Source organism: Lytechinus pictus, unplaced genomic scaffold (assembly GCF_037042905.1).
Source record: "Lytechinus pictus isolate F3 Inbred unplaced genomic scaffold, Lp3.0 scaffold_19, whole genome shotgun sequence".
Lineage (NCBI taxonomy): Eukaryota > Metazoa > Echinodermata > Echinoidea > Temnopleuroida > Toxopneustidae > Lytechinus > Lytechinus pictus.
In genome coordinates this window covers 3,309,300-3,337,283 of record NW_026974140.1, presented here as the reverse complement: position 1 = coordinate 3,337,283, position 27,984 = coordinate 3,309,300, and the positions used below count along the sequence as shown (strand labels likewise).

General features: G+C 37.8%; 1 protein-coding gene and 3 long non-coding RNA genes across 5 annotated transcripts in view; 3 read left to right on the top strand and 1 right to left on the bottom strand.

Moving 5' to 3' along the window:
- Positions 1-86: 86 nt before the first annotated feature.
- On the bottom strand, positions 87-3,419 carry LOC129269853 (uncharacterized). The gene is made up of 3 exons (XR_010296663.1): positions 3,038-3,419; positions 1,837-1,963; positions 87-1,295 (listed from the first exon to the last, which is right to left on the bottom strand). It is a non-coding gene; the product is annotated as an uncharacterized LOC129269853 (long non-coding RNA).
- Positions 3,420-11,420: 8,001 nt separating this feature from the next.
- On the top strand, positions 11,421-16,291 carry LOC129259940 (uncharacterized). 2 transcript variants are annotated; one of them, XR_010296702.1, is made up of 5 exons: positions 11,421-11,607; positions 12,761-12,937; positions 13,606-13,723; positions 14,134-14,248; positions 15,940-16,291. It is a non-coding gene; the product is annotated as an uncharacterized LOC129259940 (long non-coding RNA). The 2 variants fall into 2 exon arrangements; XR_010296701.1 differs by having other exon boundaries at positions 11,423-11,607; positions 12,761-12,946.
- A 3,895-nt stretch (positions 16,292-20,186) lies between these two features.
- Positions 20,187-22,022, top strand: LOC129256195 (uncharacterized). Its single transcript, XR_010296730.1, has 3 exons — positions 20,187-20,248; positions 21,330-21,456; positions 21,973-22,022. It is a non-coding gene; the product is annotated as an uncharacterized LOC129256195 (long non-coding RNA).
- A 3,668-nt stretch (positions 22,023-25,690) lies between these two features.
- LOC129261021 (kelch-like protein diablo) overlaps positions 25,691-27,984 on the top strand; it is a 66,782-nt gene continuing 64,488 nt past the window's right edge. Inside the window, exon 1 of the mRNA XM_064114512.1 lies at positions 25,691-25,868. The gene's annotated coding sequence lies outside the window, so the exon portion shown is untranslated. The remainder of the gene's footprint in view (positions 25,869-27,984) is intronic.

Below are 27,984 nucleotides of genomic sequence, written 5' to 3'. Positions count from 1 at the left end.
ATATACCATATTTTAGGGGGGAGGGGGTTCTCAAAATTAAATAGGCAAGAGAGCAAACCGATCGTAGGCTATTTCTTTTTTATTTTCAACTGAAAATGAATCTGGTGTAATTTTCATTTGGAAAGAAAAAATACATTTTATATGCAGGTTTCAAAAATTTGGAGAAATAATTAGCCCCCCCCCCCCCCGTTACCCGTCATGAACAGTAAGGTCTTATAATTGCTTCTTTCAAAACAAACTGAACTTTCACCCCCCCCCCCCCCATCTCTCTCTCTTTCTGTCTGTCTCTCTCTCAGAAACTGACATAACTATATGCATACAAGCAAATAATTCTCCTGTCATTTTACTTTCTTTCCCACTCTTATCCTTATTTTTCGTGAATAATATTTTAATTGACTGCTGTTTGATCTCATGTAACAGTGGCATCATCACATTTCAGTACAGTGCAACATCTTGTGCCATTTGTGCATAACAGCTCAGAAGCAATACATCATCACAATTAATTGATAAATGAAAATTACCAAGATCAAAAAATTCAATTCAAAATTAACATGTTTATTAAGGAATCCATTTTCTAAAACATTGACATTAACATAAAAATAATAATAAGCATCTACCAAGCATTAAATTGTATTTTAAAAAATGAAGGCAATGCATAGCTAAAAAGGGCTGTTACTGGGTAAGGGTAGTATGGGGTGGGTATATAAATGTACAAAAAGAGGATTAAGTACATTTTTCTACATTGTACAATGTTTGTTAAAATTTCATTCAAAGGATCTCGATGAGCCTATAGTTAATATTCCATAAAAGAGCATAAAAACCTTTGATATTCGTTTATTTTCTTCCACAAAAGTTTGTCACTCAAAAAAATTTGTAAATTCCTTTCAAATTTGCTGACAAGAAATAGTCTACTGATGTGAGAGCACTCCTCATAAGGGGGGGGGGGGGTGGGACACAATGCCAGAATCCTAAAGAGTGCCTTCCCCAATCAATACATTAGCGAATCATTAACAAAATTTGATTTGTCTACTGTCACTGTGGTTAGAATTCAATCTATTTTTGAAATATAGTCTATTTATATATTATTGCAGTGGTAGCCCATTTCACATTTTTTTTAAATGAAGATAACAATAAATGCAACTTAATAACCCTACATAATTTATGAAGACTTGCAGTGGCGTACCGTGGGTCACGGCATCGGGGGGGCACCAGCAAAAATTTTGAGACCGTTTCATATCTCTTCTTGGCACTTATGTTGTGATACCAGTACTTAAACAGCTTAGGAAGTGGGAAACCTGCATGGTAAAAAAGAGAAAAGAACATAATAAGCTGTAAATTATTTTTACTCATCTAGTCCAGTTTAGTAAAAAAAAAAATGTAAACTCTATTTTATATCTTCAGTGATAAAACAAGTTTAGCACATGCAGTCACTTTCGTCCCACATCCAGATAAATTCATATATCAATATAACTATCTACAGTATGTTTTGAAAATAAAGAGTGCAAATTAATTCAAATATTTATCAGAATTTTGTGATAACTGTTAATATCTTGGGTTTTTTATGCAAATGCATGTATAGACAGGAGATATGGATAATTAGTATGCAGTGTTAGAAATGGAAATACTGGTGAATCTGAATTCAAACAAATATTAACTCACAATGGAACTTTAACATTACATGATATCGCATCATGTTTCAGCACAATTGGCCATAGCCCACCCCCTCCCAAAAAAGGGGAAATATTCATTTTTTTTTTTTTTTTTTTTTTTTGGGGGGGGGGGTGATGAGCTTAGATAGTAGATACAGCCTGTATATTATCAAAACAGTAAGCATACCTTGCAATTTTTCCATTCAGATATCCTGTTCCTCATTAGATTGTAACTAACACTTGCTGATCGGCATGGTTCTCAATTTTGTACTTCTGACTAGGTGTGAACTGCTAAGAACTTGGTCCCATTGGATCTGCAATTGACAATTTAAATTTAAGAGTTTTAGAGATAATAAAATTACTCTTCTTAAACAATATTTTTGAAATTTCCAGCTGCCCACTATCCCAGGTCTATGAATGAATATTCCAAACTAGAACAAAAAAGTTATCTGGACCCGAAACTTCATTCTCTATCACATAGAGGCATAGGCCTACCTCACTCTGTTTATAAAAGTAAAATGATTCCAACCACATATTTCAACAGCTGTATATAGCTGAATCTGGTCTATGCTGGGCCTGTATAACTTAAGAATCACATCACATATTTGAATGAAGTAAACACTAAGAACGTTTTCAAATTACCACCATGCAGGCCGGGCCCAGGGTATATCCTGTTCAAATAGACTTGATTTAGGTCTAGGGTAGGCTACGCCATTTCATTCAAATCTAAGACTAAGACAAGTAACACTTAACATAACAGACATTAATGCTAAGTCAATCGTATTTCAACACTGATTATTCTGAAGTAAAGCGTTCCTGAATAAAAGAAACTGCTGAGAATTATACTTATTCATATGAAGATGAAATAGAGGGGACGGACTAGGCCTAAACTTCAACTTTCAAGCTTGAAGTTTGGGCCTAGTCCGTCCCCGCTATACCCCATGACTACATCGACAATCTCGCTAGCCGGCTAGCACCGGCGATATCAAAGGCCGGATCCCGCTCTGACCATATCCCTACATTGACCTAAATTTGAATAGGCCTAAAATCGACAGTTTGTCGTTACTAAAAAACAGGAGGTCGGAAACAAGTCCACATCTACCCCTGATAATTGTCTAATCACAATAAAACTGAAATAAAGGTTTACTTTGGACCTACATGAAACATTCCGATGAATGTCTAGATCTACGACAAACTATAGACCCCTAGTCCTAGAATAGATATAGTATTTTTGAGAAACTCAATGATCACACTTATTTGGAAGTCAGGCAAAAGAAATATTGAAATTGAGGTTTACATAGTGCGTAATACAGGATGAGCCCCCAACCCCCGGCAAACACATTACAATTTGCAAGTGAGATCAAAACATGAAAATGAGCGTAACTTACTTTTATTCCTATGGAATGTCATTAGAATAGTATTGATGTTCCCTCCAAGATTTTCCGCTCCAATGAAGTTCACTCAGAAACCATGATTTCGAACATCAATTCTATAAACAGATAATTAGTCTAGCTATTTCGTTTCAGAAACTTCAAATTCGCAGAGTCCAAAAGAACGACACTTCACACAGATATCGTAGGGAATTGTGGGACGGAAAAAAATGTTTAATGCATGAGTACATGAATAAAACATTAGCGTTTAATCCAATCATACAAGTGCATTATGCGTATTTTGACGTCATTCTCATGAATAAAACATTGACCCTCCAAAATCATCCTTCAAATTGTCCGCCGGCAGCCATGTTGGCTATGTACAAAACCTATGGGAAATAAAAACGCGCGGAAAGAGTTCCCTCTCTAGCTCCCTTCGGGAGCTTACGTCACAGAGATACGATCTTACGTATAAAGGCCACCGCACACCTTACGACCCGACCAGTCGCCGACTGGCTTGCGACTGGGTGAGGGGAGATGTGACGTCACAGCGCATGTCAGCTTCAGAGTCGCAGACCGGTCAGAGACAAGTCGCAAGGAAAATCGGAAGGATTTGACATGTCGAATCCTTATGACTGGATCGCAAGCTCAATCCAAATTCCAGCCAATCAGACAGCAGAGTTGCACGACGCGTATATGATAAACAACGCGCATACGCAGTAGTAAATGCATTCTCTTTGTTGTTATGCCAAAAAGCAAAAAGCGCGCGCTTTGCGCATGCGTGAGTCGCAGATCGGATCGCAAGGTGTGCGGTGTCGAGGCTTATGACTACCAACGAACGTAGAGGGCAGCAACACACAAGCGTGTTGCTCTAAGGAAGGTCAACTCCGCTCGAATTTTGTGACCACTTTAAAAAATAAGGTGGGGTTTTGGGAAATTTGTCGAGTTGATTTTTTTTCATTTGTTAATTTCAAATATTTTTTAATGAACAATTATTAGATCGGTTATTCTGGGTATAAATATTAAAAATATTACTTTCATTTTTAAAGAAAATATTTAGCTTAAATAATCATGATTTTGACATTTTTCCTCATTTTGGAATATTAAGCCTGTGACGAGGATACCTCATATCTCTTATTTTCTTCTGCTGAATTTCGCTGCACCACTAATAAATGCATAGACAACCACCGTAATAATCGAGGTCATTTTTCTGGCCTGGGTGCGCCGAGTCTGGGCCGGTCGCGCAGCTAGCTAGTGACGTTGATGATGCGCTGGGGCTTCAGGCGACTCGTCATAGATCTAGCAACTTAGACAATGACATCTAATTTGCCTGGCCTGATTTGAAGTGTAATGGCTTCAGGGCTGATGTTTATCAACGATGATTGTTCAAGGTTAGATTTCAAATTTTAAATGTCATTTGACTTTTAAGTCTATAAATCTGAAATAAAGGCGCTGTATCCCCGAAATCCGGGTCTAAATTTCAACTCTGAGTCCGAGACCATGGCATGGACGGCGAAAAAACAACCCATGCATCGGATGCATTGCATTGGCTGCGCGCTGCGCTGCAGCTGCACTGTGATGATGGGTTCAGCGAAGAGCTCAGAGAAAATAAGGTGGTTATATTCAATCCCGAAATGCTTTGCGAGTGGTCACAAAATCGTCTCGACGCAAATCACCTAATACAGCCGTCTGGTGAAATCGCTGATAACAACAATCACCGATTTGGTAATGATTTTAGTTTCTTGAAACTTATATTTGTAAAGTTTTAAATATCAAAGTATGTTTTTATATGTATGTATATTCCTCAACATATTTTTTAAGTTATCTTTGATATTGTTGTAGTCATATTCTTTCATATTCGTTTTTTGATCGCTACTAATTTGTTGTTGTATTGGATCGGCATTTGATTTCGTTGGCATGAACAATAAAATACGCGCGCAGCTCAGCTGCATGCGCGTATCGAGTTGACCTTCCTTATAGCAACACGCTTGTGTGTTGCTGCCCTCTACGTTCGTTGATGACTACCTTGCGATTCATTTCCCCTCACTCAGTCGCAAGCCAGTCGCCGACCAGTCGGGTCGTAAGGTGTGCGGTGGCCTTAAGCTCCCGATGGCAGCTAGAGAGGGAACTCTTTCCGCGCGTTTTTATTTCCCATAGGTTTTGTACATAGCCAACATGGCTGCCGGCGGACAATTTGAAGGATGATTTTGGAGGGTCAATGTTTTATTCATGAGAATGACGTCAAAATACGCATAATGCACTTGTATGATTGGATACGTACGCTAATGTTATTCATGTACTCATGCATTAAACATTTTTTCCGTCCCACAATTCCCTACGATATCTGTGCGAACCCAGGTAACAAGCCAACGTTGGCTCCACGTTGGAAACTTGAAAGTCGTTGGACGTTGGAAAAACTTGATGGGTTAACGTTGAATCGACGTTGGAAACTAGTTTGATGGAAAGATGATGGACAATCAACAATGACATGACGTTGGCAACGTTGGAAACTTGTTAGTTGGAGAGTTGTTGGACAGTCGACAATGTCACAACGTTGGAAACACGTTTGATTGGATAGTTGTTGAACAGCCAGCAAAGGCACAACGTTGGCAACGTTGGAAACTAGTTCGCTGGAAAGTTGTTGAACAACCGACAATGGCACAACGTTGACAAAATTGGAAACTAGTTTGTTGGACGGTCGACAATGGCACAACGTTGGAGACTAGTAAGTTGGAGAGTTGTTGGACAGTCGACAGTGTCACAACGTTGGAGACACGTTTGATTGGATAGTTGTTGACAGCCAGCAAAGGCACAACGTTGGCAACGTTGGAAACTAGTTCGCTGGAAAGTTGTTGAACAATCAACAATGACACGACGTTGGCAACGTTGGAAACTTGTTAGTTGGAGAGTTGTTGGACAGTCGACAATTGCACAACGATGGAAACTAGTAGGTTGGAGATTAGTTGGATAGTCGACGATGACACAAGGTTGGCAACGTTGGAAACTAGTTCGATGGAAAGTTGTTGAACAACCAACTATGGCACAACGTTGTCAAAGCTAGAAACTAGTTCGATGGAGATTTGTTGGATAGTCGACGATGGCACAACGTTGGAAACTGGTAGATTGGAGATTAGTTAGATAGTATACAATGACACAACGTTGATAAAGCTGGAAACTAGTTAGATGGGAGGTTGTTGAACAACTGACACTGGCACAACGTTGGAAACTGGTAGATTGGAGATCAGTAGGATAGTCGACGATGACACAACGTTGGCAACGTTGGAAAGTTGTTGAACAACAGACAATGGCACAACATTGGAAACTAGTGTGTTGGAGATTTGCTGGACAGCCAACAACGTTGGAAACGCGTGTTTGATTGGATAGGTGTTGAACAGCCAACAAAGGCACAGCGTTGACTACGTCGGAAACTAGTTCGATGGAGAGTTGCTGAACAACCGACAAAGGAACAACGTTGGAAACTATTTTCTTGGAGATTTGTTGGACAGTCGACAATGGCACAACGTTGACAAAGGAGTGGAAACTAGTTTGACGGAGAGTTGTTGAACAACGGACAATGGCACAACGTGGACAGCGTAATTGGAATAGTTTATTGGAGAGTTGTTGACAGTTAACATTAATGTTGGAAACTATAGTTTGTTGGATATTTGTTTGACAGTCAACATAATATCCCGGCATAATATACACAGTGTTGAGAACGTTAGAAACTGGTTCATTGGAGAATTGATAATGATATACAGACGACTACTCGCATAATTATTAATGGGGCCAAGGGGGGGGGGGGTCGATCAAGTAAGTTTGCTTGTCTATCCATGTCACCCTTGGTATCCCCCAGCAATAAGGGGAAAAGAAATCGAGAGAGAAGGAAAATAATGGGAAGGGAAAGAGGAACTAAAACTAAGTCGAAGGGGGAAAACAAAAATAAAGATGGGGTAGAATAGAGAGGCTGCATGCACCGGGGGATGCAAATGTGTCGATTAATATAGAAAATAAAGGAGAAAAACAAGGAAAAAAATGTAGTTCAAGACCAGAATTTCCAGAAACACCCTCGTCCTTTGCAGCTGGCTCGGCCTTTCACAGTAAGTACGAGATAATTCATAGGCCTACCGTCACATAACTACCCAGGTAAAAAAACCAGTTGAAACCAGTTGAAATTTTAACTGGTTTCAACTGGAGTCAACTGGTACCAGTTGAAACCAATTGGCACAACTGGTAAACTCCCACCATGCCAGTATATTCCAGTTGAAACCCATTGTCTCAACTGGACATGCTGAAAACATACAAGTTTATTCCAGTTGAAACCAATTAACTATACTGGTATAAATTAGTACACCAGTTAATACCAGTTAAAACCAATAGGCCTTTCTGGTTTATCTACCAATAGATTCCAGTTTAAAACCCATTAGCCAAACTGGACCATTTGATGCCAGTTGGAACCCATAGAAACCCAATGGGTGTATATACCAGTTAATGCCACCTTAAACCCATAAACCATACTGGTATATCATTAAACCAATTGATAATAATAATAATAGCGGTATATTTACCCAGGGTAGCCGCTTCAGTTCCGAAAACTGTTCTCCCAGCGGGCCCTGCTATTATTGATACCAGTTAGAACCAACATGCATTACTGGTATACCTACCAGTTGATTCCAGTTAAAACCCATAAACCAAACTGGATCAGAGTGTTCCAGTTGGAACCCATAGACCTCCCATAACCCCACTTGAAACCCATTAACCATACTGGAATATCAAACCAATGGATACCAGTTAGAACCAATATAGGCATTACTGGCATATCTACCAGCTGATTCCAGTTAAAAGCCATAAACCATACTGGAGCAGATTATACCAGTTGGAACCCATAGACCTCCCATAACCCACTTGAAACCCATTAACCATACTGGAATTTCAAACCAATTGATACCAGTTAAACCAGCATACATTACTGGTATACTACCAGTTGATTCCAGTTAAAACCCATAAACCAAACTGGAACATATTTTACCAGTTGGAACCCATAGACCTCCCATAACCCACTTGAAACCCATTAACCATACTGGAATATCAAACCAATTGATACCAGTTAAAATCAACATACATTACTGGTATACTACCAGTTGATTCCAGTTAAAACCCATAAATCAATTAAACTGGGACATATTTTACCAGTTGGAACCCATAGACCTCCCATAACCCACTTGAAACCCATTTACCATACTGGAATATCAAACCAATTGATACCAGTTAGAACCAATAGGCATTACCAGTATATATCTACCAGCTGATTTCAGTTAAAACCCATAAACCAAACTGGAACAGATTATACCAGTTGGAACCCATAGGCCACCCATAACCCACTTGAAACCCATTAACCATACTGGAATATCAAACCAAATGATACCAGTTAGAACCAATAGGACTTACCAGTTGATTCTAGTAAGAACCCGTATATACATATATAATATATACATATATATATATGTATATTAGAGGCATAGTGGTAATGCATTGTACTTATTTCCAACAGAGTTTATATATATATATATATATATATATTATATAAGAACTATGTTTTCATACCTTTGTTGTTTTATTTGTCGCTTCTCTTAAACTGACTTTTGAAATATTTTTGTAATTGTTGATATCTGCAGTAATCATTCAAATTTCTTATCCGACAAGTCACTGGCTCAATATAGCTGTAACCCACTTTACATTAATATTTATATTTTTTGTACAGATCATATTACTTCAAAGTCCTCTTATCTTTGTTTTTAATTCCTTTTGAGATAATTCTTTATGATTATCATTCATGAATGTGTTTCCTATAACTATTATTATTGTTACCATCAACAAAGCGTTACTTTTCTTTAAAAAAAGCAAGTATTATTTCATACAATCCACTCTTTAATCTACATGTATTGTTATTCATTCAACATTGGTTAAATATATATTTATGTGAAAATGTTCATTATGTTAAAGGTATATACATTTAGCCTACTCCCAACCTTTGCCCGTTCCTGCTTTTGACATTACTCCCCCCCCCCCTCCCTGTATACTTTTCTTTTTGTATCCCCTTTCCAATATTATACATTACGGTTATTTTTTTGTTGCTTATTTGTTTACTGAAATTTTGCTCTGTACAAATTCATGTAATTCAGCCTTTTACCACAATAAATGCCATGCATTTATCCATCCTATACACAGCTCGATTGAGGATAAGAGGAAAAAAATATCTACATAATAACTAACTTAATTATTCTTTATGTTAATTTTAATATTTCCACCTTGAAAAGTTTCATTAAAGTATGTGGTTCGATATTGCCATATAACTTAAATCGAAACATGTTATTCTCAGTGAAATTTTCTAGTTTACATTAAAAAAATTGTTATCCTAGATATTTGTTGCGAGAAAAAAATTTCTTCCTATTTAATCCCTTTTTTCTAATTTAAGTTAAAGAGGACTATTTTACACTATTTTTACAAATCACATAAAAATTAATGTATTTTTCTTTTTTTAACTCACTGATATTTTAAAAATATTTTTGAAGGTGAATAGAATAGCTATTTTTTTCTATTTATAACGCGCATATTTATTGCTAGTTTACAACCTTGCCATGTTAAGCAAGGCTATCTTTATCTTTCAAATAAAAAGAAAATAAATAAAATAAAAATAAAGAACAAATATTAAGCTAATTCATTCTTAAACTTTCAAAGAAAAAAAAAAGCTCCATAAGCAGAGGCAAAAATCGTCATTTCTTGACTGGTTGCCAACCAAAACCAAACAAGAAGAAATTTGTATGTTAAGAAGTTCGTATTTCTATTTTAAAACTTCTTTCTTGCTTTAGACCCCCCCCCCCCCTTCGTTATTCCTGACTCAGCAGATCTTCCTTCAATCACCGGGCGCGGGCGGGCCTGCGCATGCGCACTGAGTGCCACTGATCGCTATCTTCTTCTTTGTTGTTCTTCCCCCGGTATTCGAGGATCAGCGGCTATCCGCAGGTTGGTTGTTGTGTTGAAGCAATTTCTCTAAACGAATATGATGAATTTTAAGAATGTATCTGAGGCAGTGGGTCATGACATTGGCAGCAAGAGTGACAGATAGGTGCGAGGAGGGTAATAAGATATTAGTGGCAAGGATGAGGGGATGAGCAGAGGTGAAGGCTTGGCTAACTGAAGCAGGGAGGCTTAGAGATAGGACATGTTGAATGAGAACAGACCGTTGGGGTTTGAGGGTTGGGCAGGAAGCAAGGAAGTGGGTGGAGCTTTCTTCCTCCGTTGAGCAAAGTCTACAGGTGGCGCTGGGAGACTTGCCTATGGTCTTCAGTCTTTGTTGTGTTAGGTAGGTGCCTGTCAGAAGTTGGGAGCGAAGTCTTGCAGCAATACGGAGGTGTGAAGGTAGTGCAGGGGGGAATAGACTGCTAGGGCTTGGAAACGTTGAACATTGCTTCCAGAAGGCAAGAGTGTGCTTCTCCTGAGTGGCATCAACTAGGCCAGCATTGTGCTTCTTGAAGATGGCCTGGCGGCACAGTCTTTTCCAGGTGAGGTAGTCGAAGCTCAGGGAGCCAGACAGGATGGCAGGCAAGCTGTATTTGGCGATTAGCTGCTTCCAGTAGGAGATGAAAGGGACATCGGCAGCGAGAGCATTTAGAAGTATTCTGTGCTCAAACCTATCGCTTGGTAAAGTAACCAGTTGCCCAAGAGTCATCAAGGTGTTCAGGTCGATCTGCATAGAGAGAGGGATGATTCCGGTAAGGAGAAAGACTGCCTCGTTTGCTGTGCTTCTGGGGAGCCCTAGGAACTTTTTGAAGAGAAGGGCCTGCGCTGAGTCTAGCTTATCCCTGGACCTCTTGGTAACTCTAATGGCAGCAATGCCATATAGCATCCTAGGAATGCAGTAGGTGGTCCACAACTTGGCAATGGTTGGAGGCCAGAAGTTGTTTCTTGAAGCCGAACCACCTAGCAGAGCGAATATGGAGTTATATCCCTTGGCAATGATGTTCGGCGCAGGATCTTGAGATGTTGAAGATTTGGTGACACCAAGATGGGGATGCTGACTGACTTCTTGAACTTCCTCTTCATTCAGGTACCAAGTGTGCTTGAGGTGGTCTTGCCCATTAAAGACGAGGATTGCACTTTTTGATGGGTTGATCTTGTACTTCCATGTGGTTGCATAGGTATGGATGAGATTCAGCATGCATTGAAGTTCTTTGGCTGAAGAAGCTATGAGGGCCACATCATCAGCTAGAACAATTACCCCAGCATACAGGTTTTGGCAGTGGCATCCAAGATCTTTGTCTCTTAGCAGCTTAATCAGGCCATCAATAAAGATGTTGTATAATTATGCAAATTAACCAGCGCCGCCAAATTAAACGCAAACCGCCAATCTAATTTGAATTTGAAAGAGCCATCTTCGCCGCGCCGTTAATTTGCACCGCACTTTTATCGAGTGCTAGTGCGATAAAGAAGGGTAAAGAAGGCCGTTTTAATAATAATTCAACCACTGAAATCACACGGACCAGATTTGGACAATGACTTGAAAGCTAAGACATTCGCAGTAGGCTCTACAGGTAAGTTAACAATTTTCTATGATTTTCTTTTCGTAGTTTGTTAAATGGCGCGGCTCCCCGGGGGGGCCACTTCCATTCACGAGTGGATACCATGCGCGACCATGAGATCTCAAAAAGCACCCTAAACACGTATTTTCCATATTCTTAAAATGCACCCCTTAACAAGTATTGGCGTGTGAAACCCTACCCTTAACAAGTATTGGAAACAAAACGATACTATTAATTGGCAAGTATTCCCTGAATTGAACCCCTAAACAAGTACAGCGATATTTCAATGTTATGTCACGGACGTCGGTTTTACCTTTACCAACAGTCCTACATCATTGGGTTTAGTACAGCCCAACTCGCGCAAATCATACTCTAAACACATAGTGTTGACTTCAGGGGCAAAAAGTACATCCTTTATAAAACATTTTAGTCTTGATTTTTATACCCTCGCAAATTTGACCCTAAACACGTAACTTTCCTAGCGAAATAGATACCCTTTTTTCATTATTTCAGTGTTTTTGACACCCTAATTACGTTACGTACGTAACGTGCCCTATCTTGAAAAAGACATCCTTTTTACGTGTTTTTTTGGTCGCGCATGGTATCCACTCGTCAATGTAAGTGGCCCCCCCGGGCGCGGCTCGCAGCTAGCTGCGGGGCTAGCTGTAACGTTAGAGTTCGTCAGGACATCCTGTTACTGCCCCTCAGCGCTGCCTGCCGGCCGCGACTAGCCGGGCGTGGATGTGTGGCTGCCATGCCGGTGCAAGTCTGCGCACATACATCATATTGACCTTACGATTTGTGTTAAGATTTAACATGAATTTCTTTTTATTTCACAAAATCTTTCAGTTGATATTGTTCCATATATTGTTATAAGTAAATGAGAGAGATATGTGATCGAATGTGAAACCGATTTTCTTGGTCTTGGAAAAAATCTGAGACTCAGCCAGTTATGATTTTCAATTTCAGATTTAACATTATGTCTTTTATGATAGTGGCCAGCGCCTCGTGTCTGCGCACCAATCACTTTACACACGATTTGAGGATTTTGATGAGATTTTGAAATGCCGAAAATCGAAATTCATTATTTTTTCCACCATTTTAAGAGTCTGATTTTTTCATGAATAGGCCTAGCTGTTTATCACTTTTTGACTGTGTATTTCAGGAGAGAGGGAGACCCAAAAACCACCTGGAGTCATACTGAGCCTCGAGGAGGAGATGAAGTCAGAGTGAACATGACCTGGGGTACCGGTAGTTTCCAGAAGAAGGCCCAGCTCAGAACCGCCAGGACTCAGGAGTGGAGATCCGAATACTTCGTTGCTGCCCTCCATATGAGGAGGCTGTAAGTTAGGTAATTCAGATGTCAAGTTTTCTTTTGGGGTCTTTGTGTATCTTCTATTATGAGAATTATGGAAAAGAGATGGTGATTTAATGGTTTTAAAGATGTAAAATATGAAATTCTAGCACTTTTTTTAGGCCTAATAATATGAGTTCGGACACCCTACTTATAATTTTGTTTTGAGGAGCGCGATATTTTTGTACATGACCCAAGCCTAGTTTCACCACAGATTAATTAATAGCTACACAGCTGTTGCATTTACAATTTTAATAACAATCTACAACAATTGAGCATTTTATAAAATTGAGTGTGTCTAGGAAAGCAAATTCGGAGGCATAAGGAGAGCCATTTATTGAGCTCCATGGAATTATAAACATGAAGGACTGATCTCTGCGACATCGATTTCAGAAGTATTCCCAAGATCAAGTGAACTTACTCATTTTTTTAATAACTATGATGATGTGCTGTTTATCATTATAGTTGAATCATTGATTCACAATCCCATGTATTTTTCTTAATGTGCAAATGGAATTTTACAACACTCTGTAGTAACCCTTGCCCGCCTTAGGTGTAGACATGTATTGCTATTCACTGTAATATAGACGTATTTTTATTCACTGTTCACTGTACTGATTATTTTTCTCTCCATTGTTTTAAAAAAAATTATTCAGATACATCGCATCTACCAGCAAAGAACGTGTGCCAGTACAGGGAAGGAATGTACCTGTCGCACGTGAACTCTTCAGAGGCAGTGAGGACAACAAGATCTGCAAGCAAGTGATCCTTTTTGTAAGAAAATTTCCAATTTGTACATTTCACAATTAATTTTTTTTAAGCCTTTGTACACATTTAGAGTATCAAGGCTTACAATATGTAAAAATTAAATGTTTGCCCAAAAATCATTATGGGAAAGGTGGATTTCCGAGGGAAATCTATCTTTGTTTACACAGTTGTACGAGCAACCTTATAGGAGGCTTGTCTAGGCTCCGTGATGAAAATACAATGTAAAAATTGATTCACAATCCCATGTATTTTTCTTAAAGTGCAAATGGAATTTTACAACACTCTGTAGTAACCCTTGCCCGCCTTAGGTGTAGACATGTATTGCTATTCACTGTAATATATACGTATTTGTTATTCGCTGTTGTTCACTGTACTGATTATTTTTCTCTCCATTGTTTTTGAAAAAAATTCTTCAGATACATCGCATCTACCAGCAAAGAATGTGTGCCAGTAGAGGAAAGGAATGTACCTGTCGCACGTGAACTCTTCAGAGGCAGTGAGGACAAGATCTGCAAGCAAGTGATCCTTTTTGTAAGAAAATTTCCAATTTGTACATTTTACAATTAATTTTTTTTAAGCCTTTGTACACATTTAGAGTATCAAGTCTTACAATATGTAAAAATTAAATGTTTGCCCAAAAATCATTATGGGAAAGGTGGATTTCCGAGGGAAATCTATCTTTGTTTACACAGATGTACGAGCAACCTTATAGGAGGCTTGTCTAGGCTCCGTGATGAAAATACAATGTAAAAATGATAAAATTATCTTCATGGAGTCCTCTAGGCTAGCCAGTGACATGGACCCATGCCCATCAATTTTAATTCATGCTTTTGCATAACCAAATGGCGTGAATTTGGAACTGGAAGTATAATTTCAGATTGACCTCCGAAATGAAACGTGCACAATTAGTCTGAACTAAAATAACATTTCCTGAATTTTTTCTTAAATCTGGAGGCTGAAGTATTTTTTTATCTTTGAAATTAAATTGGTTCTCGTTGTTTTTTACCTCTGACTTACCAGTATGTGTGGGGGTACCGTAGAAGTAGAATTAAAGGGATGGTCCAGGCTGGAAACATATCTCAATAAATAGAGTAAAATTCACAGAGCAAAATGCTGAAAACTTGATCAAAATTTGATAACTAATTAAGGTTTTGAATTTTAAAGATTTGCATTATTCCGGTGAAATAGTTCTAGGCATGTCTTTATGAATATTCATTAGGTTGGCTGATGATGTCATATCCCAATTGCCCTTTTGTATTTTATTATATGAGATTAGGTTTATTAAGATATTTTTAACCAAGAACTATTGACAATTGGATTGACAACTGATTAGGTGCATTAGTTATTGACGCAACTTATTTCATTACAATGGAGACGCATCATTTACACATGTATGAAAAAATCAAACATTTATGATTTCATCTAGTAACATAAAAAAAGGAAAGTGGAGATGTGACATCAGCCCACCTAATGAATATTCATGACGAAGTGCATACAACTGTTTTCACAAAATATTGATAAACTTTAAAATTCAATAACTTCTTGTTATCCTATTTTGATGAAATTTTCATCATTTTGCTCTGTGAATTTTACTCAAGTATTATTTAGATGTAAATATTTTCGGCCCGGACCATCCCTTTAATCCTCTGATAAAATTTTGTATTTCATTTTTTTTTTTTTTGCTTTGTCTTGCGTTTTTAAACATGTTCTGGGAACTGCTTTTTGAAAGTTGTCAGCATTAACAAGTTGTCTTTTTCCGACAGTTACCATAGTAACAGTCAGAGGCCAGTGCTTCTCAGCCAATCAAAAGCAATGATTTCACTGAAATAGTCGGCACTGACAATCATGAAATACCCACCAGATGTTAGCAGATAATGTGCAACATAGACTCCTAGATACATATATGCAAACATACATAGTCTAAGTCTTTATTATTAAAATAAATGTATAGGTATAAGGTCGAGGCAATTTTATCTCTGCGATGTCAATTTCAGAAGTATTCCCAAGACCATGTGAACTTACTATACATGTTGTAATAAAAATGATGATGTGCTGTCTATCATTTATAATTGAATCATTGAAATATGGAACTTAGAGAAGTTTCACTATCCCATGTATTTTCTTTATGTGCAGATATAATTTTACACCACTGAAATTTTGTATTACGGTATTCACTGTACTTATTATTTTTCATTCCATTGTTTTTTTTTTCTAATCTTCAGATACATCGCATCTACCAGCAAAGATCAAGTGCCACTACAGGAAAGGAAGGTACCTGTTTCACGTTTCCTCTTCAGAGCCAGTGAGGGCCCCAAGATCTCAATAAATAATAATTAAAAAAAGACTCCTTTATCATTCCTTTAAAAATAGTACATATTATTTATTGAAGGTAAATGCTTAGATGCATTATATTCAAATTTTGTCTCCAAGCTAGCATGTAAAAATTGGATTGACTACATATTTACTGTGTAAGTTAATGATCTTTGTTGACACATAATACAAGAATTATACACAGCATGTTACAGTTTGTAACATAATTTTCTTTCATTAAATTCCTAGTTTAAATACCATATAGATGTTTTTTGTGACTTTTGTCATTCTCTGATGTTTTTTGGTACAGATTTCAAGAGACTGAGGGATTGATTTACCAGAGCAAGTTTACAGTCCAATCCTGTTATATTGTGCATGTGGAAATTAACAAGGTTTCAATACAATGCTACAAATTTACCTTGATTCATTTCATCAGTCCTATGTGCAAGGATAATTATTTCACTTGTCCATGCACATTGTTATAACAGGAGTGGACATTCAATGTAAAGATTATTGAAGATAATTTATAATTGAAATAACCGCCTGAGAGGGGGGGGGGTGTTGGTACCAATATTATAATGTGTGTGTGCGCAAGGAAAACGAAGGAGTGATTATATGAGAAGAGTAAAAGATCGGGAATGTACATATCCACATGATTCATTTTTGTTTATGCTATACATTGCAGGGTGTTTCTAACTGGTACCACTTGACAATTTATGTTTCCAACTGGTCCTAACTGGTGCTTCCAACTTGTTCTAACTGGCACCAGTTGACAACTGGTGTTTCCAACTGGTTTTAACTGGCACCAGTTGACAACTCATGTTTCCAACTGGTCCTAACTGGCACCAGTTGACAATTGGTGTTTCCAACTGGTTTTAACTGGCACCAGTTGACACCTCATGTTTCCAACTGGTCCTAACTGGCACCAGTTGACAATTTGTGTTTCCAACTGGTTTTAACTGGCACCAGTTGACAACTCATGTTTCCAACTGGTCCTAACTGGCACCAGTTTACAATTGGTGTTTCCAACTGGTTTTAACTGGCACCAGTTGACAACTCATGTTTCCAACTGGTCCTAACTGGTACCAGTTAGGACCAGTTGTCAACTGGTACCAGTTGCTAACTGGTACCAGTTAGGACCAGTTGCCAACTGGTATTTCCAACTGGTACCAGTTACAATTTGTCAACTGGATTCCAGTTGAATCCAGTTGATTCCAGTATTCCAATTTCCATATTGAATCCAGTTCGCTAACTGGAATCAACTGGTACCAGTACCAGTTGGATGAACTGGTCCTTAACTGGTTTTTTTACCTGGGTAGAAGAAATTGAAGAAGGAAATACAAGCATCAAATGTGCCTATTTAAAAATACCATACTATTCTGAATTAGTCTCGACGTCGGACTCCTTCTGTCATGTCTGTGTAGTCTGCTTCCTTCAATTTTGAACTTGAAGAATCTGGTAGAATTTGGACTGGATAGTGGATATAGACAATTGAATTCCAGAATATCTAGTGATCTGGAACAGTATTTATAAGCTGCATATTTAGGACCTACAATCTACAGTGGAATTTTCTTTGCACTTGCAGATAATCGGTAACTGCAACCATTGATCCCATCCGAAAGATCCCGGAGTCAGCTTCTGTGCGCGTACAGTCCGACGCTACTATATTCGTGTAAGTAGTAGTAAAGTAGTACTTAACACCAGTCACTGCACAGTATAACATACTAACTAACCTCGTAATTAGCTTGTGTGAGTGACTAATATAATACTAACCTCGCAATACGTGTGAGTGGGAACGAGTATGCGATACCAAGGGCAAGGCAACAGTCATTGGGTGATTTCAATAATTTCAAGTTGAAATCTGGTGTTGGAGTTGTGACAACACCGTACTTGAATCAGGCTGGTGTTGAGATTGACCTTGGAAAATATGGTGTATTTCCGGCAGTTTGTGTTGAAGGCTGGTGTTGATTGTCATCTGCTGAACCCAACACTGCACTGTGGCTGCATGGTGTTGATGATCTACAAGCAATTTCCCCATTCAGCAACACCGGCCCCCAGGGATTGGGAGAATCGTGATTTAAAGTTCAGTGTTGGTGTTGATGAACTGTAGCTCACGAACAGGGGGCGAACACGACGAGCCATCTCCGTAAAATTATCTTTTACATTTAAGATGAGAGCAAATCATTAGAGTTTTAATACATTTCAATGAAAAATAATATTACGCTTGGTGTTGGAGCTCAGTTCAGCAGCCCTTTCACGCTCTCAACACCGTACACCGTACTTGAAATCACCCAATGACTTGCTACCTGGCATTCCTGCCTTATTTATTATACGCTGCCTTGAATTGACCTGGTCGGTCCTGCCTGGCCTAGCCTGGACCGAGTGTTTTCCAACTGCAGTCAAACCTGTAGTTGCTATGTGAGGCATGCTACACTTGACGCTGAAATATCATTTAATAGTTATGGCACGAGCGAGACTGGGCCATGGGCATGCATATTGAGATATCAGTTGACTTCTATCTTAATAAAAAAGAGGCACTCTTTAGTTACAGTAGGCAGTAGTTACGTTACTCTGAGTGAGGCCAAGTTACGCGACCTCCCTTTTAGATTTTGTAAATACTGAGAGACTGCAATTACACATGTGAGTTTTTGTGATAAATAAATATCACACGTAATTCTCTTGATTCCTCTTAATTATGTGAAGAGACTTGTAACAGAAATAACAGAAAGAATGAAAAGAAATAAATAGCTGTAATAATAGTTGTAATGTTTTTTGATAGAATCATGAACAGGTTACAGATGATGATGGCACAGTGTTGAAAACTGTTTGATGGAGATGGTGCATCGTTGGATTTGTTTAAAATTAGACCAACAAAGAATCAACGTTACAACAACATTTAACCGATATTAGACAAACATTGAATAAACGTTTACGCTAACATTGGACTAAAGTTGATTCAACTTTCCATCAACATTGGACCAACATTATACCAACGTTGGATCAACGTCACCCAACGTTGGACCAACATTGGACCAACGCTGCCAAACCTGCCTCATCTGGACAATGATTATGCACTCATGAATATTCATTACATCAGTAAATTACCAAAATTTTAGGTAATATTGCTATAATAATTAGAGTATTTATGTTTATTCAATATTTCCACCATGAAAAGTTTCAGAAAAGTATGTGGCTCCATTACCATATCATTTATAATAAAAACATATTATTCTAAGTGAAATATTCAAGGTTAAGTGTGGAAAATGATATTAACTGTATTCTGCCAAGTATAGCAAAGTTGCTCTATATATAGGAGTCAATGACAGGATACAGTGGATAGGTGTAGGATGATAGGAATAGGATATAGGATTAGGATGTAGGATTTTAGGATAGGATAAGACATGATGATAAAGATTAGAGTAAAGAGTTGTAATGGTGGACTTCACCTTGAAACCAATTAATGTTTTGTTAATTACTGCCATACGTTGGAATAACGTTGGAGCAATGTTGGAGCAACGTTGTGACAACGTTGTAACAATGTTGGACCAATGTTGCCAGACAACGTTGGAGCATTGTTGCTGGACAGCGTTGAACCAACGTTTTAAACATAGTTGGACTGACGATGTATGCAAGTGCACGTCCATCGCTGCTTCAACGTTGCAGCAATGCTGTTATTGATGACTCAGCCGACATTATACCAACGTTGGAGCATTGATGGTGGACAACGTTGAACTGACGTTGGAAATGTTGTTGGTCTGACGATGTATGGACGTGCACTTCTATCGATGATGCAACGTTGCTTACCAACGTTGTAGCAATGTTGTATTTGACTATTTAGCCAACATTGGATCAACGTTGCCAGACAACGTTGAAACATTGTTGCTGGACAACGTTGAACTGACGTTGGAAATGTTGTTGGTCTGACGATGTATGCGCGTGCACTTCTATCGATGATGCAACGTTGGCCTGCCAACGTTGAGGCAACGTTGGGAAAAAATTTCCCAACGTTGATCCAACGCTGGTCCAACGCTGTATTGTTACCTGGGAAGTGTCGTTCTTTTGGACTCTGCGAATTTCAAGTTTCTGAAACGAAATAGCTAGACTAATTATCTGTTAATAGAATTTATGTTCGAAATCATGGTATCTGAGTGAACTTCACTGGAGCAGAAAATCTTGGAGGGAACATCAATACTATTCTAATGACATTCCATAGGAATAAAAGTAAGTTACGCTCATTTTCATGTTTTGATCTCACTTGCAAATTGTAATATGTTTGCCGGGGTTCGGGGCTCATCCTGTATTACCGTACGTAATATGTAAACCTCAATTTCAATATTTCTTTTGCCTGACTTCCAAATAAGTGTGATCATTGAGTTTCTCGAAAATACTACATCTAGGGGTCTATAGTTTGTCGTAGATCTAGACATTCATCGGAATGCTTCATGTAGGTCCAAAGTAAACCTGTATTTCAGTTTCATTGTGATTAGACAATTATCAGGGGTAGATGTGGACTTGTTTCCGACCTCCTGTTTTTTAGTAACGACAAACTGTCGATTTTAGGCCAATTCAAATTTAGGTCAATGTAGGGATATGGTCAGAGCGGGATCCGGCCTTTGATATCGCCGGTGCTAGCCGGCTAGCGAGATTGTCGATGTAGTCATGGGGTATGAAAATAGCGGGGACGGACTAGGCCCAAACTTCAAGCTTGAAAGTTAAAGTTTGGGCCTAGTCCGTCCCCGCTATTTCATCTTCATATGAATAAGTATTCTCAGCATTTTCTTTTATTCAGGAACGTTTTACTTCAGAATAATCAGAGTTGAAATACGATTGACTTGGCATTAGTGTCTGTTATTAAATATTAGTGTTAAGTTAAGTAATAAGTGTTACTTAGTCTTAGATTTGAATGAAATGGCGTAGCCTACCCTTGACCTAAATCAAGTCTATTTGAACAGGATACCCTGGGCCTGGCCTGGGGTGGTAATTTGAAAACGTTCTTAGTGTTTACTTCATTCAAATGTGATGTGATTCTTAAGTTATACAGGCCCAGCATAGACCAGATTCAGCTATATACAGCTGTAGAAATATGTGGTTGGAATCATTTTACTTTTATAATCAGAGTGAGGTAGGCCTATGCCTCTATGTGATAGAGAATGAAGTTTCGGGTCCAGATAACTTTTTTGTTCTAGTTTGGAATATTTATACATAGACCTGGGATATGGGCAGCTAGAAATTTCAAAAATATTGTTTAAGAAGAGTAATTTATTTATCTCTAAAACTCTCAAATTTAAATTGTCAATTGCAGATCCAATGGGACCAAGTTCTTAGCAGTTCACACCTAGTCAGAAGTACAAAATTGAGAACCATGCCGATCAGCAAGTGTTAGTTACAATCTAATGAGGAACAGGATATCTGAATGGAAAAATTGCAAGGTATGCTTACTGTTTTGATAATATACAGGCTGTATCTAAGCTCATCACCCCCCCCCCCCCCCAAAAAAAAAAAAAACAATAAATAAATAAATATTCCCCCTTTTTTGGGAGGGGGTGGGCTATGGCCAATTGTGCTGAAACATGATGCGATATCATGTAATGTTAAAGTTCCATTGTGAGTTAATATTTGTTTGAATTCAGGTTTACCAGTATTTCCATTTTTTAACACTGCATACTAATTATCCGTATCTCCTGTCTATACATGTACATGCATTTGCATAAAAAACCAAGATATTAACAGTTATCAAAAAATTCTGATAAATATTTGAATTAATTTGCACTCTTTATTTTCAAAACATACTGTAGATAGTTATATTGCTATATGAATTTATCTGGATTGTTTTATCACTGAAGAGTATAAAAAAAAGAGTTTACATTTTTTTTATAATAAACTGGACTAGATGAGTAAGAATAATTTACAGCTTATTCTGTTCTTTTCTCTCTTTTACCATGCAGGTTTCCCACTTCCCAAGCTGTTCAAGTACTGGTATCACAACATAAGTGCCAATAAGAGATATGAAGGCCAAGTTAATAAAAAGTAGTTACTTTATTGCAATAACACATTAAAAATGAATTAATTTGAAATAAATATATTAATAAAGCATTGAATGTTACTTGAACTACACATCTGTAGAAAAGAGTGCGATACAAGTTCAGGTTCATCACAGGGGCCTTGGAACGGTTTTCAAAGTGGGGGCTGACCATGCAAAAAATCACAATCGTACGTAATTTTTACGTTTTTGTACATGGTTTTGGAAAAAAGTCGGGGCTGAAGCCCGCCTCCCCCCCCCCCCCCCGCTTCCGCGGCCCCTGCATCACCGGGCAATGACAATGAAGTATACAAGTTTTGGTACAAAATTTCACACAAAATACAAGGAAGAAATATTTTTCCAACGGGCAAATGTATCACCTTTTATTGATATTTTGTACTTCTACTAGTTCTTAGTAGTTTTTATGAAAATAAATATTATTTTCCAGTTTAAAGGCCTATTCAATATTAGAATAGGTCTTCTTTTTGTAAGACAAAAAATATTGTATTTTGAAATAAAAATCATGCATAGCTTAATGATAATAAAGGTGATCAGAAGATTAAGAAATAATGTTAGTATCACTCCTGGACCTTATTTCATAAACAAGTTATTACTATTGCAGTCTTGTCATTATCATGGTAAAAGGGCTGAGCAAGAAATTAAGGTTTTTATGTTACCTAAAACAGGCTGGGGGCAAAGTTACCATGATTACAAGTCTTCAGTGGGGTAACTATGGGGGACATGTGCCCCCCCCCCCCCAATCAGCTGACAAAAAAAAAACGAGGAAAAGGAGAGGTAGAGAAACGTAGTGGGAAAGAAGAAATTATTGTTCATTATAATGTTATATTATATTATAATTATGTTATGTTATATTACATAAGAAACATTTTTTCATAACTTTATGAAACATAATTTGCTCATGGCCTATGTCTTCATTGTTTCTGGTGCGCGCACTGTCTGTTTAACAAGATATATAATCATTTTGTACTAAAACCTCCCGTTTTCAAGTCAATATGTACCAAATATATTTCATCGCACTTCGAGTTATTGTTTTACGTAAAATAGTATGCTTCTTTTTCATGACTACTTAAAGTGATTGCCCCATTTTAAGGTCTTAATATAAAATATTTCCTGTCCGTGCTTACGTTCGCATTAGTGGATTGGTGAGATATGTCTTGGCTTCAGTTCTTAAAATGTCCCCTTTTCTGATCTGAATATCAAACATTTTCAGCTCGCGATTCGCGCTCGCATCATTTGGTTAGTGAAATACGTATGATCTTCATGAATTTCTACAAACAAGCCTTAAAATGCCTCTCTTCAGGTCTGAATTTCCTAAATTTTCAGCTCGCACTTTGCGCACGCAATATCTAATTAGTGAGATGCGTATGTTAATAATCTTGATTAAAATGACTGCAAGTGCCTCATGTGTTTAGATGTAATTCCAACAAAATCAGCGAGCGCTTGGCACTCGCATTAGATGACGATATATGGTGAAATATGTATACTCTTAATGGATTCCTAAAATGTAGTCCTTAAAATCTCCCTGTTTGGGCTCAATATATACAAAAATTTCAGCTCGCTCTTTGCGCTCGCATTGTTTAGCGAGACAGATACGTATCATGATTAAAAAATTGATTAGAATGTCCCTTTTTAGGTCTGAATATCATTATTTGACCAGTGAGATACATATCTGTTTAATGGCACTGTCTTTAAAAATGTCTCTATTAGGTCAATATACCTGGCAACTGAGCGCGCTTCGCGCGCTTACTAAGGGACTCAAAATTTTTGCTGGTGCCCCCCAATTCCGTGACCCACGGTACGCCACTGCAAGTCTTCATAAATTATGTAGGGTTATTAAGTTGCATTTATTGTTATCTTCATTTAAAAAAATGTGAAATGGGTTACCACTGCAATAATATATAAATATACTATTTTTCAAAAATAGATTGAATTCTAACCACAGTGACAGTAGACAAATCAAATTTTGTTAATGATTCGCTAATGTATTGATTGGGGAAGGCACTCTTTAGGTAGATTCTGGCATTGTGTCCCCCCCCCCCCCCTTATGAGGAGTGCTCTCACATCAGTAGACTATTTCTTGTCAGCAAATTTGAAAGGAATTTACCCATTTTTTTGAGTGACAAACTTTTGTGGAAAAAAATAAACGAATATCAAAGATTTTTATGCTCTTTTATGGAATATTAACTATAGGCTCATCGAGATCCTTTGAATGAAATTTTAACAAACATTGTACAATGTAGAAAAATGTACTTAATCCTATTTTTGTACATTTATATACCCACCCCATACTACCCCTACCCAGTAACAGCCATTTTTAGCTATGCATTGCCTTCATTTTTTAAAATACAATTTAATGCTTGGTAGACGCTAATTATTATTTTTATGTTAATGTCAATGTTTTAGAAAATGGATTCCTTAATAAACATGTTAACTTTGATTGAATTTTTTTATCTTGGTAATTTTCATTTATCAATTAAGTGTGATGATATATTGCTTCTGAGCTGTTATGCACAAATGGCACAAGATGTTGCACTGTACTGAAATGTGATGATGCCACTGTTACATGAGATCAAACAGCAGTCAATTAAGATATTATTCAAGAAAAATAAGGATAAGAGTGGGAAAGAAAGTAAAATGACAGGAGAATTATTTGCTTGTATGCATATAGTTATGTCAGTTTCTGAGAGAGAGAGAGAGAGATGGGGGGGGTGAAAGTTCAGTTTGTTTTGAAAGTAGCAATTATAAGACCTTACTGTTCATAACGGGGGGGGGGGCTAATTATTTCTCCAAAGTTTTGAAACCTACATATAAAATGTATTTTTTCTTTCCGTATGAAAATTACACCAGATTCATTTTCAGTTGAAAATAAAAAAGAAATAGCCTATGATCGGTTTGCTCTCTTGCCTATTTAATTTTGAGAACCCACTCCCCCCTAAAATATGGTATATACCTAGGTCATGATGTTTGACATAGAAGTCGCCATTTAAAATTAAGTGCTCCGAGGACTACTATTCATAATAGGACTTATATTGGAGACTACAATTATGGAAAAGAATTTGATTTGTTATTATCTTTGTTTATATTATGAAAAAGGTTCATTTCGTTTTCTGCAATAAAAAGAAAAAAGGGCTCCAGAAACCTAAAGAGATGTCATCGTATAGGGCAACATTTTCTTTGGGAACTCCTCTTTTTTAGCAAAGATCTGGCCATTTGCAGCTAAAACAAAGCAAAGATGCAGTAATAATCGTAACAAGCAATAACAAATAGATCATTAAAATAGATGAATAATAAAACTCTGAGGAGGAAAAAAACGAATGATCTGACATGATGTAATCACTGACAGACACCATAAACGATATTAATCAGGTCGCGCATTATGCTAATTAGTGACAAAATACTAATTTACATATTTTTACGCTATGCGCGAAGGACGTTCCGTGACCACGCCTTCATTTCGCTGGTGTACCAAAACAGTGGCGGTGTCCATAGGCTTGTATACGAAAAATGGGAGCAGTGTGCACTTTTGACCCTCCAAAATTTTCTTCAATTCTGACCGGATGCAGAAGCGGAGTTTCACCCCCCTGTGTGAAAATAAGCTTAGCGCCCCCTTGCGGCCCAAGTGCGCATATGCATTTAACGTTGTTGTGCTGCGATGTCTATAACTTAAGGGCGATTAAAAAATCCTTGGCGAATGTTGTGGCATCTGGCGCTGACACGACCAACTCTCTCTGTCTATCCCCAACAGTTTATTTATTTCGCAAGAATTCCGTGGAGGAAACATTTTTTTCCATGTTTAAAGTCGTAAGTATGGCAATGTGATTATACGTTTTCTGTTTTTCTCCATTTTGTCATGATGTTTGCGTTTGCATAATCCCATGTAAACTCGCGAATCTGGCCCTAATTATGGAACTTTTTAAAGTCCAAAATGTAAAAAGTCCGGTTTGTCAGCATTTCGTATTTATTGTAGTTTTGTTTTCAAAGCACTTAAGATTCATCTGGCGCAATTTTTCGTTGAACCCATCAGTAGAATTTATTTTAGGTTGATTTTTCGATACAGCACTTTCTGTTTGTATAGGATGTGCGCGCCGCTACCCCGGGTGAAGCCGGGCAGGGCCGGGTCGCGGGCCGCCTGGCTGTGTGGTCAGACACCGCTCATGTACACAGCAGCTCAGCTGCGCTTCGTGAGCTAAGCTGAGCGAGACTGAGAGTGCATTCGCTGTACAACTACATACATGTAATGATTTTGCTGCGCCTGCTGCATGCTGCTGAGTGCTAACTTTGACTCGTGAAAAATGGTATTTCACGGTCTGTAGAGCTAGGTCTAGACTCTCATTTTCACAATCATGACAACACTTTCAGTGTTTTTGAGGGGTTTTTTGCATACAAATTTACAATGTTACTTGGATCTGTGAATCTTAGTGACTGAAAGGGCTACATTGTCATTGACTACACCGCACTAGTGACTAGATTCAAGGCCAGCAGTGCTAATAGTACATGTATTAGTACTAGGCCCTATAGATTCTAGATTTTTTAATTAATTTTTTAGGGTGGGGTAGATTCTGTTTGAGGTTTTTTCAGATACATTGGGGGGGGGGGGGTTGCATTAAAAATATGCTGTATGGTTGGACCTAGACAGCTGGCAGCCGTCTGTTTCGAGGAGTTTTTTAACTTTTTTTTTTTTTAATTTCTCCTCGTACACAGACGGCTCGCTAGCGTGCACCCACCATTAGGGGACTTGCAATGCAAAATCCCCCCGTCGGGGCTCTTCAATTTTTGTCTTTAATGAATAAAAATTTTGAAAATTAACGCGACCAAAATGCAAATTAATATTCCCTCTTGGCATTAATTGCCCAAAAATGGAGAAAAATCAAGTTAAAAGGAACAAAAACAGTGACCTCGGCTGTCGCGCAAATTCACTTCCCCGTTTTATCCGATCTTAAGTACATAAACATATGGCCATTGAGTCCCCTGTACAGATCGCGCTAGAACTTCGGTCTCTGTATTTGGTGAGTGAAGCCAACGGAGTTCAGCTGAACAACCAACATAACAGAGACCGAAGCTTTTGGTCTAGGTTGGACCTACCCCTTATCGACCACCTAACGTTAAAATCATGATATCGACACATATATTTATCAGATTTACCTAAAAATCACCTATTTAGAGCAAAAAATTCCGCAGATTCACGTCATCCAACTTCGACATCGGCTCGACCGCTATCAGTATGGAACGCCGCGATGTACGAAAAGCTTGTTTTTTCGTTGCGCTATTTTAACCCATTTTATGAACCGACCACCCGCCCTCTATTGATTATGCACGCTTAGTGAACGTGCGGTGAACGTGGTTCTTTTTTCATATACTTTTTTTCTTCACTTCCTACTTCTTTTCTTTTCCACTTTCTTCATTTTCTTTTCTTTTCCTCTTCTTCTTTCTCCTTCCTCTTCTTCTTCTTATTTTTTTGTCATCTCTTTTTATTATTCTTCTATGTCTCCTTTATTTTCTTCTTCTGCTTCTTCTTCTATGTTTCCTTGTTCTTAATGTTATTATTTTCAGAATCATTATTATCATTTTAGTTTGTCATTTTTGAAAACTTTTTTTTTTATATCATCTGTGTCATTGTTATCATGCCCATTATTTTTTCTTTAGTTTTATCATTAATTTTACTATTATTATCATAATTATCATTATTTTTAATATTATTATTGTTATTATTATCACATCATCATCATCATGTTATTAATGTTATTATCGTATTAAATTCAGTCATTCACGCTCTTTTTTTTTAAAATCAATTGATCTAAAAAAATTTTGCACATTTACTCAAATAAACACACGCATCAAATCAACCACCCACACTCACACACACTCATGCATACACAGGGGCTCACTAGTTTGCTGTAACTGTATTTTTTCACTGTCT